The sequence below is a fragment of the Oxyura jamaicensis genome, chromosome 4, assembly GCF_011077185.1.
Source record: "Oxyura jamaicensis isolate SHBP4307 breed ruddy duck chromosome 4, BPBGC_Ojam_1.0, whole genome shotgun sequence".
Taxonomy (NCBI): domain Eukaryota; kingdom Metazoa; phylum Chordata; class Aves; order Anseriformes; family Anatidae; genus Oxyura; species Oxyura jamaicensis.
The window spans coordinates 22,108,183-22,122,004 of record NC_048896.1 but is presented as its reverse complement, the minus strand read 5'-3'; the positions used below and the strand labels follow the sequence as shown (position 1 = coordinate 22,122,004).

The 13,822-nt window shown below is 42.4% G+C and overlaps 1 long non-coding RNA gene across 1 annotated transcript in view; it reads left to right on the top strand.

The window, feature by feature from the left end:
* The first annotated feature begins 6,842 nt into the window (after positions 1 to 6,842).
* LOC118165518 overlaps positions 6,843 to 13,822 on the top strand; it is an 18,773-nt gene continuing 11,793 nt past the window's right edge. Inside the window, exon 1 of the long non-coding RNA XR_004750090.1 lies at positions 6,843 to 6,861. This is a non-coding gene — a long non-coding RNA (uncharacterized LOC118165518). The remainder of the gene's footprint in view (positions 6,862 to 13,822) is intronic.

Below are 13,822 nucleotides of genomic sequence, written 5' to 3'. Positions count from 1 at the left end.
AAGCTTGTGTAATGTGGGAGAAGGGGAGGTGCACACAGGAGAGGAAGCACTGGGGTGCTGCTGCTGCATAAGGGTGTGCAAGGAGCAGCGTGAGGGGCTGGGGCTGGTTAACAGGGTGCTGGAGGCAGAAAGGGGAGCAGCACAGCGGGGCAGCTTGGAAACCATCTGCTGCGGTGAAACCCCTGTCCCCACAATTCAATTGGAGGCTGAGGGAAGGAGCTGGAAGAAGATGCGTGTGCAAAAAACTCCTGAGCTGTGGGGGCACAGAAGAGCACAAAGCCCGTTAGGCCACCTCCTCTGGGCTATGAGGACACACCTGGCCCCAGCTGCAGTGCTGTTTTCCAGCTGAGAAGCTGAAGACCATTCAAGGGAAGGGAATGCAGTGCAGTTGTACTAAGGGGAAAAATGAGGGGTGCCTGTGCAGAGGCAGGTGGGAGCACCCTGGGTAGTACCCTGACTTTGGCCGTGCTCACAGCAGCTAAGGGCAGAGAGGGAGCCTGGGGATGACGGGCCCCACCACGGATGGCATCCCCAAGATATCAGCTGAGAGTTGACCTCTGTCAAACCTGCCCAGAACTGGGAGAGAGGGCCCTCGAGAAGAACACAGAGCACCAAACTGGAGCCATGTGTAATGCACACTGAGGGCGACAGAAACAGTGAGTGTGAGGGTGGCAGAGAGAGGGCAAAACAAGGAGCTCCACTGGCACTGCACCACCCTGACAAGTACCAGGTGTTAAAAGCCCATAAATGTTACTCAAAATCTTAAGCCTCGCTTGACCTCTGGTAACCCCATGAGTTAATTGGGTGACATCAAGTGACCCCAGAAAAACAGATGAGAAATGAGTGGTGACCTCAGATGACCCCAGAAGGTAATTGGTGACCTGAAATGACCCCAAAACCCAAAAATCTTTGCAGCGGTGACCTCAGATGACCCCGCAGGCTAATTGGTGACCTCAGATGACCCCCGGAACCCCAAAATTTTGTGGCTGTGACCTCAGATGACACCACAGGCTAATTGGTGACCTCAGATGACCCCAAAACCCAAAAAACTTAGCAGCGGTGACCTCAGATGACCTCCAAAGCCAAAAAGGAGCGGTGACCTCAGATGACCCGAAAACCCAAAAAATTTAGCAGTGGTGACCTCAGATGACCCCACAGGCTAATTATTGACCTCAGATGACCCCCAAAACCCTAAAATTTAGCAGTGGTGACCTCAGATGACCCCAAAACCCAAAAATCTTCACAGCAGTGACCTCGGATGACCCCGAAGACTAATTGGTGCCCTCAAATGACCCGTGGAATAAATTTCAGGCTTCACTTGACCCCTAGTAACCCCATGAGTTTATTGAGTAACCTCAGATGACCCCGCTGGCTAATTGGTGACCTCGGATGACCCATATCCAAAATTTCAGATGCCCCCCGAGCATTTGGGTTCCTTGGATTTCTCCACTCTCTCCTCTGTGGTTGCCTATATTCTCTGATGAAGCCACCTGCTGTGGTCAGCTGGGGCCTCCTCAGCCAAGCGGAGGCCTCCAGCATTTTCCTGCACTACCCATGGAGTCATTTCAGATCTTCTGTGCTCTGGTTTCATTTTAAAGGTGTTGGACTGGGATGAAACCACTTAAAGATTGTATTTTCCAGCCTCAGCTTTCACACTCTTGCTGAATGAAGCTTTCAGGCAAGATCGTTTGAGTGTAGCATGTAATAAGAAAGAAGGGAGACTTGCATCAATCTCCCCCCTATTTTCCTCCAAAGAAAGTAAAGATAAACAATGAGTTAAGGTGAAAAAAGGAAAACAGGCACCATCCCATTTTTATTTCATGAAGGAACAACAAGAGGCTTCTTGTTTTACTAAGACAATTATTATGAGGTACATATAAAACAACTTCCAGCTGCACAACCTCCTTATATTGTACAGAGTCTATGAAGCTTTTGCAGAGTATCAACCCCTGAATGATGCTGATTTCATCCAGTCCTTCAGCAACAGGCTTCATGTCTCTCACCGCCGCATCCGTCTTCTCCACGCATGTTGTGGTAGTTTTACCGTGCTAGGCAGTTGAACACCACAACCGCTCTCTCACTCCCTCTCCTCAGATGAGGAGGGGAAGAAGTAAAGGAAAGAACAACTCACAGGCTGAGATAAGGATGATCTAATTAAAGAGAAATATATATATATATATATATATGTTATTAAGGAAATATTATTATTAATTAAACAATTCAACTAAAGGGAAAAAAAGGAAAGGGGAAGAGGGAGGGGGGAAAGGGAGTAACTAAACAAAACAAGTAAAGGCTATGTGGAAGTGCAGAAGAAAGAAATTACTCTCTACTTCCCACAAATGAGTGATGCTTGACCACGTCCTTGAAGCAGGGCCTCTACGCATGTAGCCGGCATTCGGGAGGAGGACAGACGTTTTCACAATGAGAGCCCACCCCTCCCCTCTTCTTCCTTTTTCCACCTTTTAATGCTGAGTGTGACATCATATGGTATGGAATATCCCTTTGGTTGGTTTAGGTCAGCTGCCCTGCTGATGTTTCTTTCTCACTTTTTGCCCACCCCCTAGGAGGGTTAGAGAGAGTCCTGATGCTGTGCCAGCACTTCTCAGCAGCAGACACAACACCGGTGTGATACCACTGCTGTTCTAGCTACAAGTGCAGAGCGCAGCACTGTATGGGCTGCTGCAGGGAAAGTTAACATCCCAGCCAGACCCAGTACACATGTTGATTGAGTCCTTTCAGCTTCCCTTCTGTCAACATTCAGCTCCTGGGTTTGGTTAACAAAAATGGTTAAGTTCGCTCACCTCAAGCCAAGCAGGAAACTATCTTCTTTGTAATTATCCTGGTGACACCGCATTAAAATAGAAGACAAATAAGGTTTCAGGTGAAGCCATGCTTGGATGAAAAGTGCATCCTACACAGCTGGGTTATATTACTCCCATATGCAATACTGCACATGTGTTTGTCATTGTTGATTGCTGATAAATTGGTTCCCCATATGCTGACAGAGACTTTCTTGTCCAAAGTTATTGTATAATGTGATTTGGCTTTCTGTATAGTGAGATGTATTTAGGAAATTGATTTCATATATCACAATAAGTTTTGGTAAATAGTATAACACTTACCCTAGTATTTTGGTAACAGATGCTTTAGGAAAATGAATGCAGGTGGTTGTATTTATCTAGATTGCATACATCCTCATGAAAAGGGATCAAACAGGTTACTCGCTGATGGTTGTTCAGTAATTTTATAATGCTGTCTGATTTCGTCCTCTGAAGTACTATGAACACCACAGCAACTCTTCCCCTAACTAGTTCTACTTACTATCTTTTTGACTACTATCTGCAAGCTGAGTCTGCAAAGACATCAAGGAATTTTCACATGGTGATCCACACAGCCCTATAGGTATGCTTGTGCTCTGAAAAAAAAAAAAAAAAAAAAAAAAAAGAAAGAATCAGGTGTTTCCAAGAGCATAATACAAGGGAATAAAGATGTCAAAACCAGAATAAAAGATATTCATTCACAAAACAGGAAGTCAATAGGTGACAAGGAATTAACTTTTTTCCCCTTAAAATTTTTCTTTAACCCTAAACAACATGTGAACACAAACTCAGATTTTCATTCACATAAATCCGTGTCAATGATTGATAACATTCAAAAAAGTTCATAACAGTAGTATCTATAAATTACTTGCATGCATATGTATTACTGTAGTCATGCACATGTTAAGAAGAGAAAATAAAGTAAAAAAGAAGTTTGAGGATTTTTGTGACATCATTTTCATCCACTACAACTTGGCATAAAGACTTTTCTTATTTTTTATTTTTTATTTTTGGCCTGTCCTAAGCCTGGGAGGTGCCCCGCTAGACCTTCTGTTCACTAACAGAGAAGGACTGGTGGGAGATGTGCTGGTCGGGGGCTGTCTTGGGCAGAGTGACCACAAAATGGTAGACTTCTCGATACTTGGCAAAGTCAGGAAGGGGATCAATAAAACCGCTGTCTTGGACTTCCGGAGGGCTGACTTTGAGCTGTTCAGGACACTGGTTGGCAGAGTCCCTTGGGAGGCGGTTCTGAAAGACAGAGGAGCCCAGGAGGGCTGGGCGCTCTTCAAGAAAGAAATCTTAATGGCTCAGGAGCGGTCTGTCCCCACGTGCCCAAAGATGAGCCGGCATGGAAGAAGACCGGCCTGGCTGAGCAGAGAACTGTGGCTCGAGCTTAGGAGAAAAAAGAGGGTTTATAATCTTTGGAAAAGAGGGTGGGCCACTCAGGGGGACTACAAGGATGCTGCGAGGCGATACAGGGACAAAATCAGAAAGGCCAAAGCTCATCTGGAGCTCAATCTGGCCACTGCTGTTAAAGACAACAACAAATGTTATAAATACATCAACACAAAAAGGAGGACTAAGGGGAATCTCTACCCTTTACTTGATGTGGGGGGAAACTTAGTAACCAGAGATGAGGAAAAAGCTGAGGTGCTTAACACCTTCTTTGCCTCAGGCTTTAATAGCAAAACCAGTTGTTCTCTGGACACCCAGTACCCTGAGCTGGTGGGAGGGGATGGGGAGCAGAATGTGGCCCCCACAATCCACGAGGAAATGGTTGGCAACCTGCTACAGCATTTGGATGTACGCAAGTCAATGGGGGCTGGATGGGATCCACCCGAGGGTACTGAGAGAACTGGAGGAGCAGGCCAAGCCGCTTACCATCATTTATCGGCAGTCCTGGCTATCGGGGGAGGTTGCACTTGACTGGTGGCTAGCAAACGTGACACCCATTTACAAGAAGGTCCGGAGGGTAGACCCGGGGAACTATAGGCCTGTTAGTTTAACATCAGTGCCAGGGAAGCTCATGGAGCAGATTATCTTGGGTGTTATCATGCGGCAGTTGCAGGGCAAGCAGGCGATCAGGCCCAGTCAGCATGGGTTTATGAAGGGCAGGTCCTGCTTGACGAACCTGATCTCCTTCTATGACAAAGTGACGCGCTGGGTGGATGAGGGAAAGGCTGTGGATGTGGTCTACCTTGACTTCAGTAAGGCATTTGACACCATTCCCCACAGCATTCTCCTCAGGAAACTGGCTGCTCATGGCTTGGACTGGCGTACACTTCGTTGGGTTAAGAGCTGGCTGGATGGCCGGGCCCAGAGAGTTGTGGTGAATGGAGTCAAATCCAGTTGGAGGACGGTCACTAGTGGAGTCCCCCAGGGCTCGGTACTGGGACCAGTCCTCTTTAACATCTTCATCGATGATCTGGATGAGGGGATCGAGTGCACCCTCAGCAAGTTTGCAGATGACACCAAGTTAGGTGCGTGTGTCAATCTGCTTGAGGGTAGGAAGGCTCTGCAGGAGGATCTGGATAGGCTGGACCGATGGGCCGAGGCCAACGGTATGAAGTTCAACAAGGCCAAGTGCTGGGTCCTGCACCTGGGGCCCAACAACCCCAAACAGAGCTACAGGCTGGGAGATGTGTGGTTAGAAAGTTGCCTGGCAGAGAAGGACCTGGGAGTATTGGTTGACAGTCGGCTGATATGAGCCAGCAGTGTGCTCAGGTGGCCAAGAAGGCCAACAGCATCCTTGCTTGCATAAGAAACAGCGTGGCCAGCAGATCCAGGGAAGGGATTGTTCCCCTGTACTCGGCTCTGGTGAGGCCGCACCTCGAGTACTGCGTTCAGTTTTGGGCCCCTCGCTACAAGAAGGACATGGAGGTGCTTGAGTGAGTCCAGAGAAGGGCTACAAAGCTGGTGAAGGGTCTGGAGAACAAGTTTTACGAGGAGCGGCTGAGAGAGCTGGGACTTTTTAGCCTGGAGAAGAGGAGGCTCAGGGGCAACCTTATTGCACTCTACAGGTACCTGAAAGGAGGCTGTAGCGAGGTGGCGGTTGGTCTATTCTCCCACATGCCTGGTGACAGGACGAGGGGGAATGGGCTAAAGTTGCGCCAGGGGAGGTTTAGGTTGGATACTAGGAAGAACTTCTTTACTGAACGGGTTGTTAGTCACTGGAATAGGCTGCCCAGGGAAGTGGTGGAGTCACCATCCCTGGAGGTCTTTAAAAGACGTTTAGATGTAGAGCTTAGGGATATGGTTTAGTGGAGGGCTTGTTAGTGCTAGGTCAGAGGTTGGACTCGGTGATCTTGGAGGTCTCTTCCAACCTAGACTATTCTGTGATTCTGTGAAGCCTGAGCTTTCCAAATATTGATGGCTTAGGTTTGGTTAAGAATTACATGTCCTGTTCTGGTTGCTGGTAACTTTGCAGTCTTTCAGATTTCAAATGACTTATCTCTTCATTCAGCTTTAATTTACAGATTTGATTACTTTGTAAAATGTTGGAATAAAGTGTATTTTCAACAGATTGACTTATGTTGACTAAAGACATTTTTAAAGAGTTCTTTGCCTTGCTATATCTAACTAGGCAACATTTTAGTTTTTAGTTTGTATTTTGTACTCCAAATATCATTCTGTGCAGTCACTGAACTGTAATTCTAAAATGATCTGCTTTTAAATCCAAATCTGTTTGCTTGCTAAATTTTTGGTACATAGATTAGTTACATACTACCTACATACAAGCTCGTTATAGGTAAGTCAAAAAAATATGTAAAATTTAAAGGGAAAATGTCTTTTTTTTTTTCATGAAAGGTCAGATCATATATGTTTGTGTGCTGTGACTCAGGGTCATCTGAAGCTCAGAGCTTAATGAACTGCCATTAGAAGAGGAAAAATGCCAGATACTTTTAAAACCCACCCCAACCATTTAAGTTCAATCTCTCCTCTTCATTCTTTATGTCACTTCCTTGTGCCACAGTAAGTCCTTAAACTGACTTCTTTTTTGCTTTATTCATTGCACAGCTGACCTTTTCTTGAAGAAAAAACAGTATATACCTGTTGCGTCTGACTGTGTCACCTTTAGTTAGGTGTCATTTTGTCTCTCTCTTTCCACACCGGCCCCAAATAATCTGTCAGACATTTGAATTAGGTATATGAATTTATGAAGTTTCTTTTTTTAAAATGCAAGCATACTGTCAATGAACAGTAATTGCAACATGTAACTGCACGCACAAACACTATTAGACCCAGCATTTGAATGTATAAATATTCTACTTGCTTATTCAGGAAAGGTTGCTCTAAGTGAACGTTAGTCAAATAACCACACATCTGTTTTGCAAGTGCAATTATGTAATGAGTTTTGTTTCTCTGACTCATAAATAACCAGGTTTTATTAGATGTTACAAGTCAACTACCATTCATTTTATTCTTGGTCTACATAATCATAACATATATATTCTTGGTTTAGCACTGAATGTAGGATTAACTTTGCAACACTGAGTTGTGAACCAGCAACCTTTGCTTTTATATTTTTCTCGCTTTGTTTTCACTAATTATTATGTGAGAAAACTTGGCATCTCATATACTAGAGGACACGCCATTTCTGTTCTGTTATTGGCACACAAAAAGCAGGGCCCCAGGGAGTAGTGCTCTCTGCTCTGCACAGTGGAGCAAACATGCACCATTTTCTTGCGTCAGAAAGTCCTCTGTACCTACAGAAGCGAGCTCAAGGGGTCAGGTTCTGCAGAGCTCTTTGTCAGTGCTTGCGGTGTGCAAATGAGACTTTACAGTGCCAGATGGGAAAAAAAGAAGTCCAATTGCTTTAATCTTCTTTATTTTCACTACATTCCTGATTTCAAAGCCAAGGACTGAAAGAATTACATTAAATCCACCTGAGCTAATGTCATAACCCCATCATTACAGGCATGTTGCCACCATTTAGAAAATATCAACAATTACATGCATACTAAATTCAGTTAGTGAGACGAAGGAGGAAAAATTCTGCTTGGTATTGCAAGATATTTAGAAGTCAAATTAGTTGCTTGGGTACAACTGTTTTTTTTTTTTTTTTTTTTTTTCATGCAAAAGAAATAGGTTGTCCATGTGAATATTAAATCAAATTAGGAGTAGCTTAAAGTACATTCACAGGAGCAGTAACTGCAACAAAGCATCTGTACTGTATTCTTTTAAAAATATATAACATAATGAATTAGAGAAAACCTGTCCATCTTTTGCCACGATAATCTTAGAAAGGTCAAGAATTTTATTCAGACTGGATTCAGCCTTAATATAAATCCAGTTTGAAGGCACAGGATAATTTTAAATGAAAAACTAGCTGAATTCAGCTTTCTTGTCATTGTTATAGCAAAACTGGCATTTTTCTGCCTTCAGCCACTGCTTTAAATTGGAAGCCTGTGAAGAATAAATTCATCTAAAATTGGGCCAGATACAATTGTGAATCTAGTTTAACAAACAGATTTAACAAACATCAATGTCACAAAGGCAAGAGCTTCCCTTTGATCCCTCACATCTCCCCTTAAAAAAAAAAAAAAAAAAAGAAAAAAAAAATGCTTGGATGAGCTTTAGCAGTTCTCTGACCTCGAGAAACTCTGTGTCCTGAATGTCACCTTGAAAAAAGGTAATTTTTGCTGAATTCAAAGGTAACCTAGTACACTTGGCAGGTCTCAAGCATCCTACTTGCTGGCTTTGGCTTTCGTCGTGGGCTTTTATTCTTAGGAATGAACCATTCTTGCACATTTCTCCCATCTTTTAGTAGTGATGGGCCTGAGCTGTAAAGTCAGAACTGAGAATAAGACCCGAATTTCATCTCACATTCATTTAAAAAAGGAGCCTTCCTACTGCATTCAGGGTTATCAAAAAGATGTGAAATTACTGAGGGAAAGATCAGAACCAAGTACTGCCTGGGCTTATCTTGACTGATTAAACATCTGCAGCAACAACCTTGAGGCACCGTGCTTCCCAGTTCTACCTCGTTATTTTCTTGGTCTAGCCTTTTTTTAGCCAAGTACATAACAATTTTATTTCTCCTTGCAAAATATTAAATCCACTTAAAACTGTGGAGCCAAATTACTCCAGCAGAGGAAACCACACTCACAGAATCACAGAACTGTAGGGGTTGGAAGGGACCTCGAAAGATCATTGGGTCCAACCCCCCTGCCAAAGCAGGTTCCTCAGAGCAGGCTGCCCAGGTAGGCGTCCAGATGGGCCTTGAGTATCTCCAGAGAAGGAGACTCCACAACCTCTCTAGGCAGCCTGTTCCAGTGCTCCGTCACCCTCACTGTGAACAAGTTCTTTCGCATGTCGGTGCAGAACTTCCTGTGTTCTATTTTGCGGCCATTGCCCCTTGTCCTATCCCCACAAACCACTGAGAAGAGGTTAGCTACATCCTTCTGTCTCCCACCCCTCAGATATTTGTACACATTGATAAGATCCCCTCTCAGTCTTCTCTTCTCCAGGCTGAACAGACCCAGGTCTCTCAGCCTTTCTTCATAGGGAAGATGCTCCAGGCCTCGTATCATCTTTGTGGCCCTCTGCTGCACTCTTTCCAGGAGGTCCCTGTCTTTTTTGTACCGGGGAGCCCAGAACTGGACACACTACTCCAGGTGAGGCCTGACCAGGGCAGAGTAGAGGGGGAAGATCACCTCCCTTGACCTGCTGGCCACGCTCCTCTTAATGCACACCAGGATCCCATTAGCCCTCTTGGCCACCAGGGCACACTGCTGGCTCATGGTCAACCTGTCGTCCACCAGGACCCCCAGGTCCTTCTCCTCAGAGCTCCTCTCCAGCAGGTCGTCCCCCAGCCTGTACTGACACTTCCAGTTGTTCCTTCCCAGGTGCAGGACTCTACACTTGCTCTTATTAAACCTCATTTGGTTTCTTCCTGCTCATCTCTCCAGCTGGTCCAGGTCTCGCTGAATGGCAGCACAGCCTTCTGGCATGTCAGCTACTCCTCCCAGCTTTGTGTCGTCGGCATACTTGCTGAGGGCAGACACTATTCCCTCATCAAGGTTGTCAATGAAGATATTGAACAAGACCGGACCCAGCACTGACCCCTAGGGAACACCACTAGTCAAGTTACTGCTCTTTTCCTTACTAGTATCTTTTGATGTAGATTGCCACAAACCAGCCAGCAGAATTTGCTTCAAAAGTGTATTCCCCACCTTCTGCTATCAATAAGGATGATTCACAGTACTTTGGGGGAAGCAAAAACATGCAACATTTTGCACATCAAAGTGAAATGTACAAGGAACACACATTTGAAAGGATTATGTTGTTGGCTTTTCCCTGTCACAGTAGTGGGAACGATCATTTCTTGTATCTATCTTGATGAGACTAAATACAGCCCACACCCCTGCCTGGCTCTGCCAAAGATCAGCCAGTATAATGAGAGTGGCAAATGAAGAATCAAAACAGACCTCTTAATCTGCTGACTAGTTCTCCTCCCAGACTGGTTTTCACCGAGTTCTTGTTCTCACTGAGTTCTTGGTCTCACCTTCTGTGATTATTTGAAAGGGAAAAGCAAAAGAAGCACCCTGCCAATTAAATTCAAACATTTAGACTGCCCTAATACATTGCACAAGAGAACTGATATTTAAAAATTGATTAGGGAGATATGACAGGTTCAGACAAGAACATTGAAAATGCTTTGAAACAGCAGAACACAAAAGCAACCAAAGGAGCAAACACTCCATGGAGGCTTCTATGGCAACCAGCCCTCCTGGGTTTTTGAGCTCCACAGCATTCACGTCCCCTGGAAGCCCCCACAGCACTGGATGCAACAACTATCTAATCCGGAAATTAACAGGAGCAGCACACACAATTTCAGGCCCAGCATTTTAGCCTGCATGTTGCTGAGTTGTAACATGGTAAAAGCTTAAAAACTGTCAGGAAAAGCTCTCTAGAACATCTGTTTTCAGAGGGCTTTCTCTGAAACCCATTGCTTTAACTGTAGCTTTCCATTGCTATTTTTTTTAACTTTATATCAACCATGTTAATAGTGTTGGAACTGTGGAGGATCTTGAGGAACAGATTTATTTTATCTTCCTTAGATGTCCCCTCAGGGGCCAGCTGTATTTTCACTAGTCCAGTCAACCCACTTGAGAGTAAGTAGAGAGAAGTGTGCATTTCTGGAGCATAACTCATCTGCCTTTATTTACATATTCACTCCAAGAAGAAATGAATCATGCACAAGTAGCTTTTTCTTTCCTCTGCCTAGAAATGTAAACAATTAGTTCAGATGTTGACAAAAATTGATATATCAGCATTACATGCTTTACATTTGTACAGCAATATGCTAAAAGTGTAATGGGAAGTTGTTCTGTCATTGCTTTCCTGCTGTTTCCCTTGAAGGGACTGTTTTATATGATAAATTTCCAGGTGATTTTATTTTTTATTTTTTTAACCAGAACTGATAACAGGCAAAAGAGCAGATAAGTTGTAAGAATCAAACTGTTTACTCATCACAAACCAAAATTTCATTGTGGACAATATACTTCCTAGAAATTGCAATTGTTCTCACTTTTCATCCTTTTACTGTACATAAAATCTAAATTACAAGCAATAGAAAAGGGAAAAACGTATCTCATGCTTTCTTACAGGTGCTAAAGTAAGTGTTTCTAAAGAGACACCAAGAGTAGTCTGTATAAAAGCAGTAACAGTATGTCCAGTTCCTTTAAAAATAAATAAATAAATGTTATTTTAGAGCATTACAGAACTGATGTCTATATTTACAGGAAATTAAAATTTGTAAATGTAGTTTACATCAGTCCAATGCTCATTCAACTCTGATAAGATTATGCCATATACAGCCAAAAAAACCATGAGTCTCAAATATTCCTGGACCATTTTTAAACAGATCAAGAGTAATTCAAATAGCTTTATTTTGAAACAAAGAAATTCAATCTGTTTCTGAGCAATTCATAAGGAAAGAGAAATAAGCAAAATTCATTGAAGTTGCTATTCATTTTATAGTTGGCTTCTGTTTAGCTCTTATTTTTAAAGTTGATGATTCATTATAAGCAATTTAAACAGATGTACTCAACAGAAACTTCCACAGAGTTGCAAGGCAGTGAGCTCCTCTGAACTCACTGACTTCACTTGCATTGGCAAAATTGAACTTCAAACCAGTGTAAAACAGACTTTCCTTCTCCCCTTTCCATTCCCCCATAATAGTAGTTGGTGCACCATATACATTTGTCGCTGGTAGAGTAAGAACATAAGAACAATCAAAAAAAAAAAAAAAAAAAAAGCTATAAAGCTACAAGAAAAAGCTATAAAAGTCAAGCTAATAACTTTTTTCCTACAACAGGTCCATCAAATTTGGAATCCATTTCATTCACGTTTTAGTGATGATTGAACTTTTTATTCTATTGAATTTCTCATGTAATCTGTCAAGAATTTTGTGGACACTAATAACCTATCATTGCAAAGGTGCATTAATTAAAGGCCTTGTTTTGGCTGAATTGTTACAGTCCTGGTACCCTGCAACAAAAGTGAGAAAAGCAATTTATTTGCAAACTAGAAGCTAAACATCTTCACACTTGGAGCTGGAAAATGCTCCGCTGCTTTATTGCAAGGTGTAATTTTACATGTTTCTGTAATGGCAACACACAATACAATTAATTTCTTTTCAGAAAGTAGGGGAAAAGAATAGTCCTTTCTTATCTGGGCTAAAATTTTGCAATCCATAGTAAATAGTGGATTTACTATTTACTACAGTAAATAGTTGCTGTTACACATTTAGTGATTTATTCATCAGCATCACACTGAGAGGGCACTTTGCATTAACACAGACAAAGCAAGCAAGGCTTGCTAGTATTACTACTTTGCTCAAGAAATATATGAAAAATCTTAGATTTTATTTACTTAACCTAGTTGGAGGGGAAGTGTGGAGAATAGAGGCATATTACTATACAGTAAGATTTTGTAATTTCCAATATGAAATGAATATGTGAACTCCCTACAGAGGGTCTTGCAAGTTATTAAAATAACACAATGTTTTTTCCATATGAGGGTTTCTTGTAAATGCTAGACAGTGAACTCAGAGTCTAATTTCTGAGGTTATATTGTTCTGCCTGTCTAGTAATAATTTTATTTTGTTTTATTTTTCACATTTTATTTACACTTTAAGGCTTTTTCTGAGCTTAGCTATGAGAAGCCAATGAAAAATTCTAATAAAATCTTACATATCTCAAGCTACAGTCCAAAATATTAGATTGAACAACAAAAGATTATCTGAAACTTGCTCATCAAGTCTGTTTTATTCTCAGTCCACGTACAATTAAGCAGCTACAATAAAACCTGCTAAGGAACAAGGCTGAAAAATCACATCAAGATGTAATCTTATGAAAAATTAAGAGTCTACAAATGAAGATGCAATGTTTATTAAGAATTGGGATAATAAATGGAATTATTCCCATACAGGTGTAGAAACTACATTTCAGTGGAGATCATCTCCTTTGTGCAATGCTGATAAATACAACAATGTATTCAGTTTAGATTGCAGGGGGAATTGAAAGATATAAACTATTCTTGGAAAGGGCTCAGCACTTTCTAAGACTGCACTTGCAGGTTTTTTTTGGCACAACCTTATCATATAGCAGCCTTTAGTTAGACACACTACTAGATTAATTTTTGTCCTGTTTGAATATCATTAAAAACCTAGCTGCAAAATGAAATCCAGTCATGCAGTAACTGCCTGATGCAAGCACTGTCTGAGGATTTAGCTTTGCTGCATAACCCAGAGGCTACATGGCTACATCATTAGTGTAAGCACATCCTCTGTGAGCTCCTGCAATCTTTTATTCCCCCCCCCTTTTTTTAAACAACACACACACAAAATAAAATAAAATTAAAAAAAAGACCAGTAACTGCTTCCTTGCACAGTGCTCCCGAGGATAATACCAGATTCTGATTTCACAACCCCCTCTCTGACATCTTTTACAGCACCACATGAAATACATTGACATATCTCAGAAGTGCATGACCGG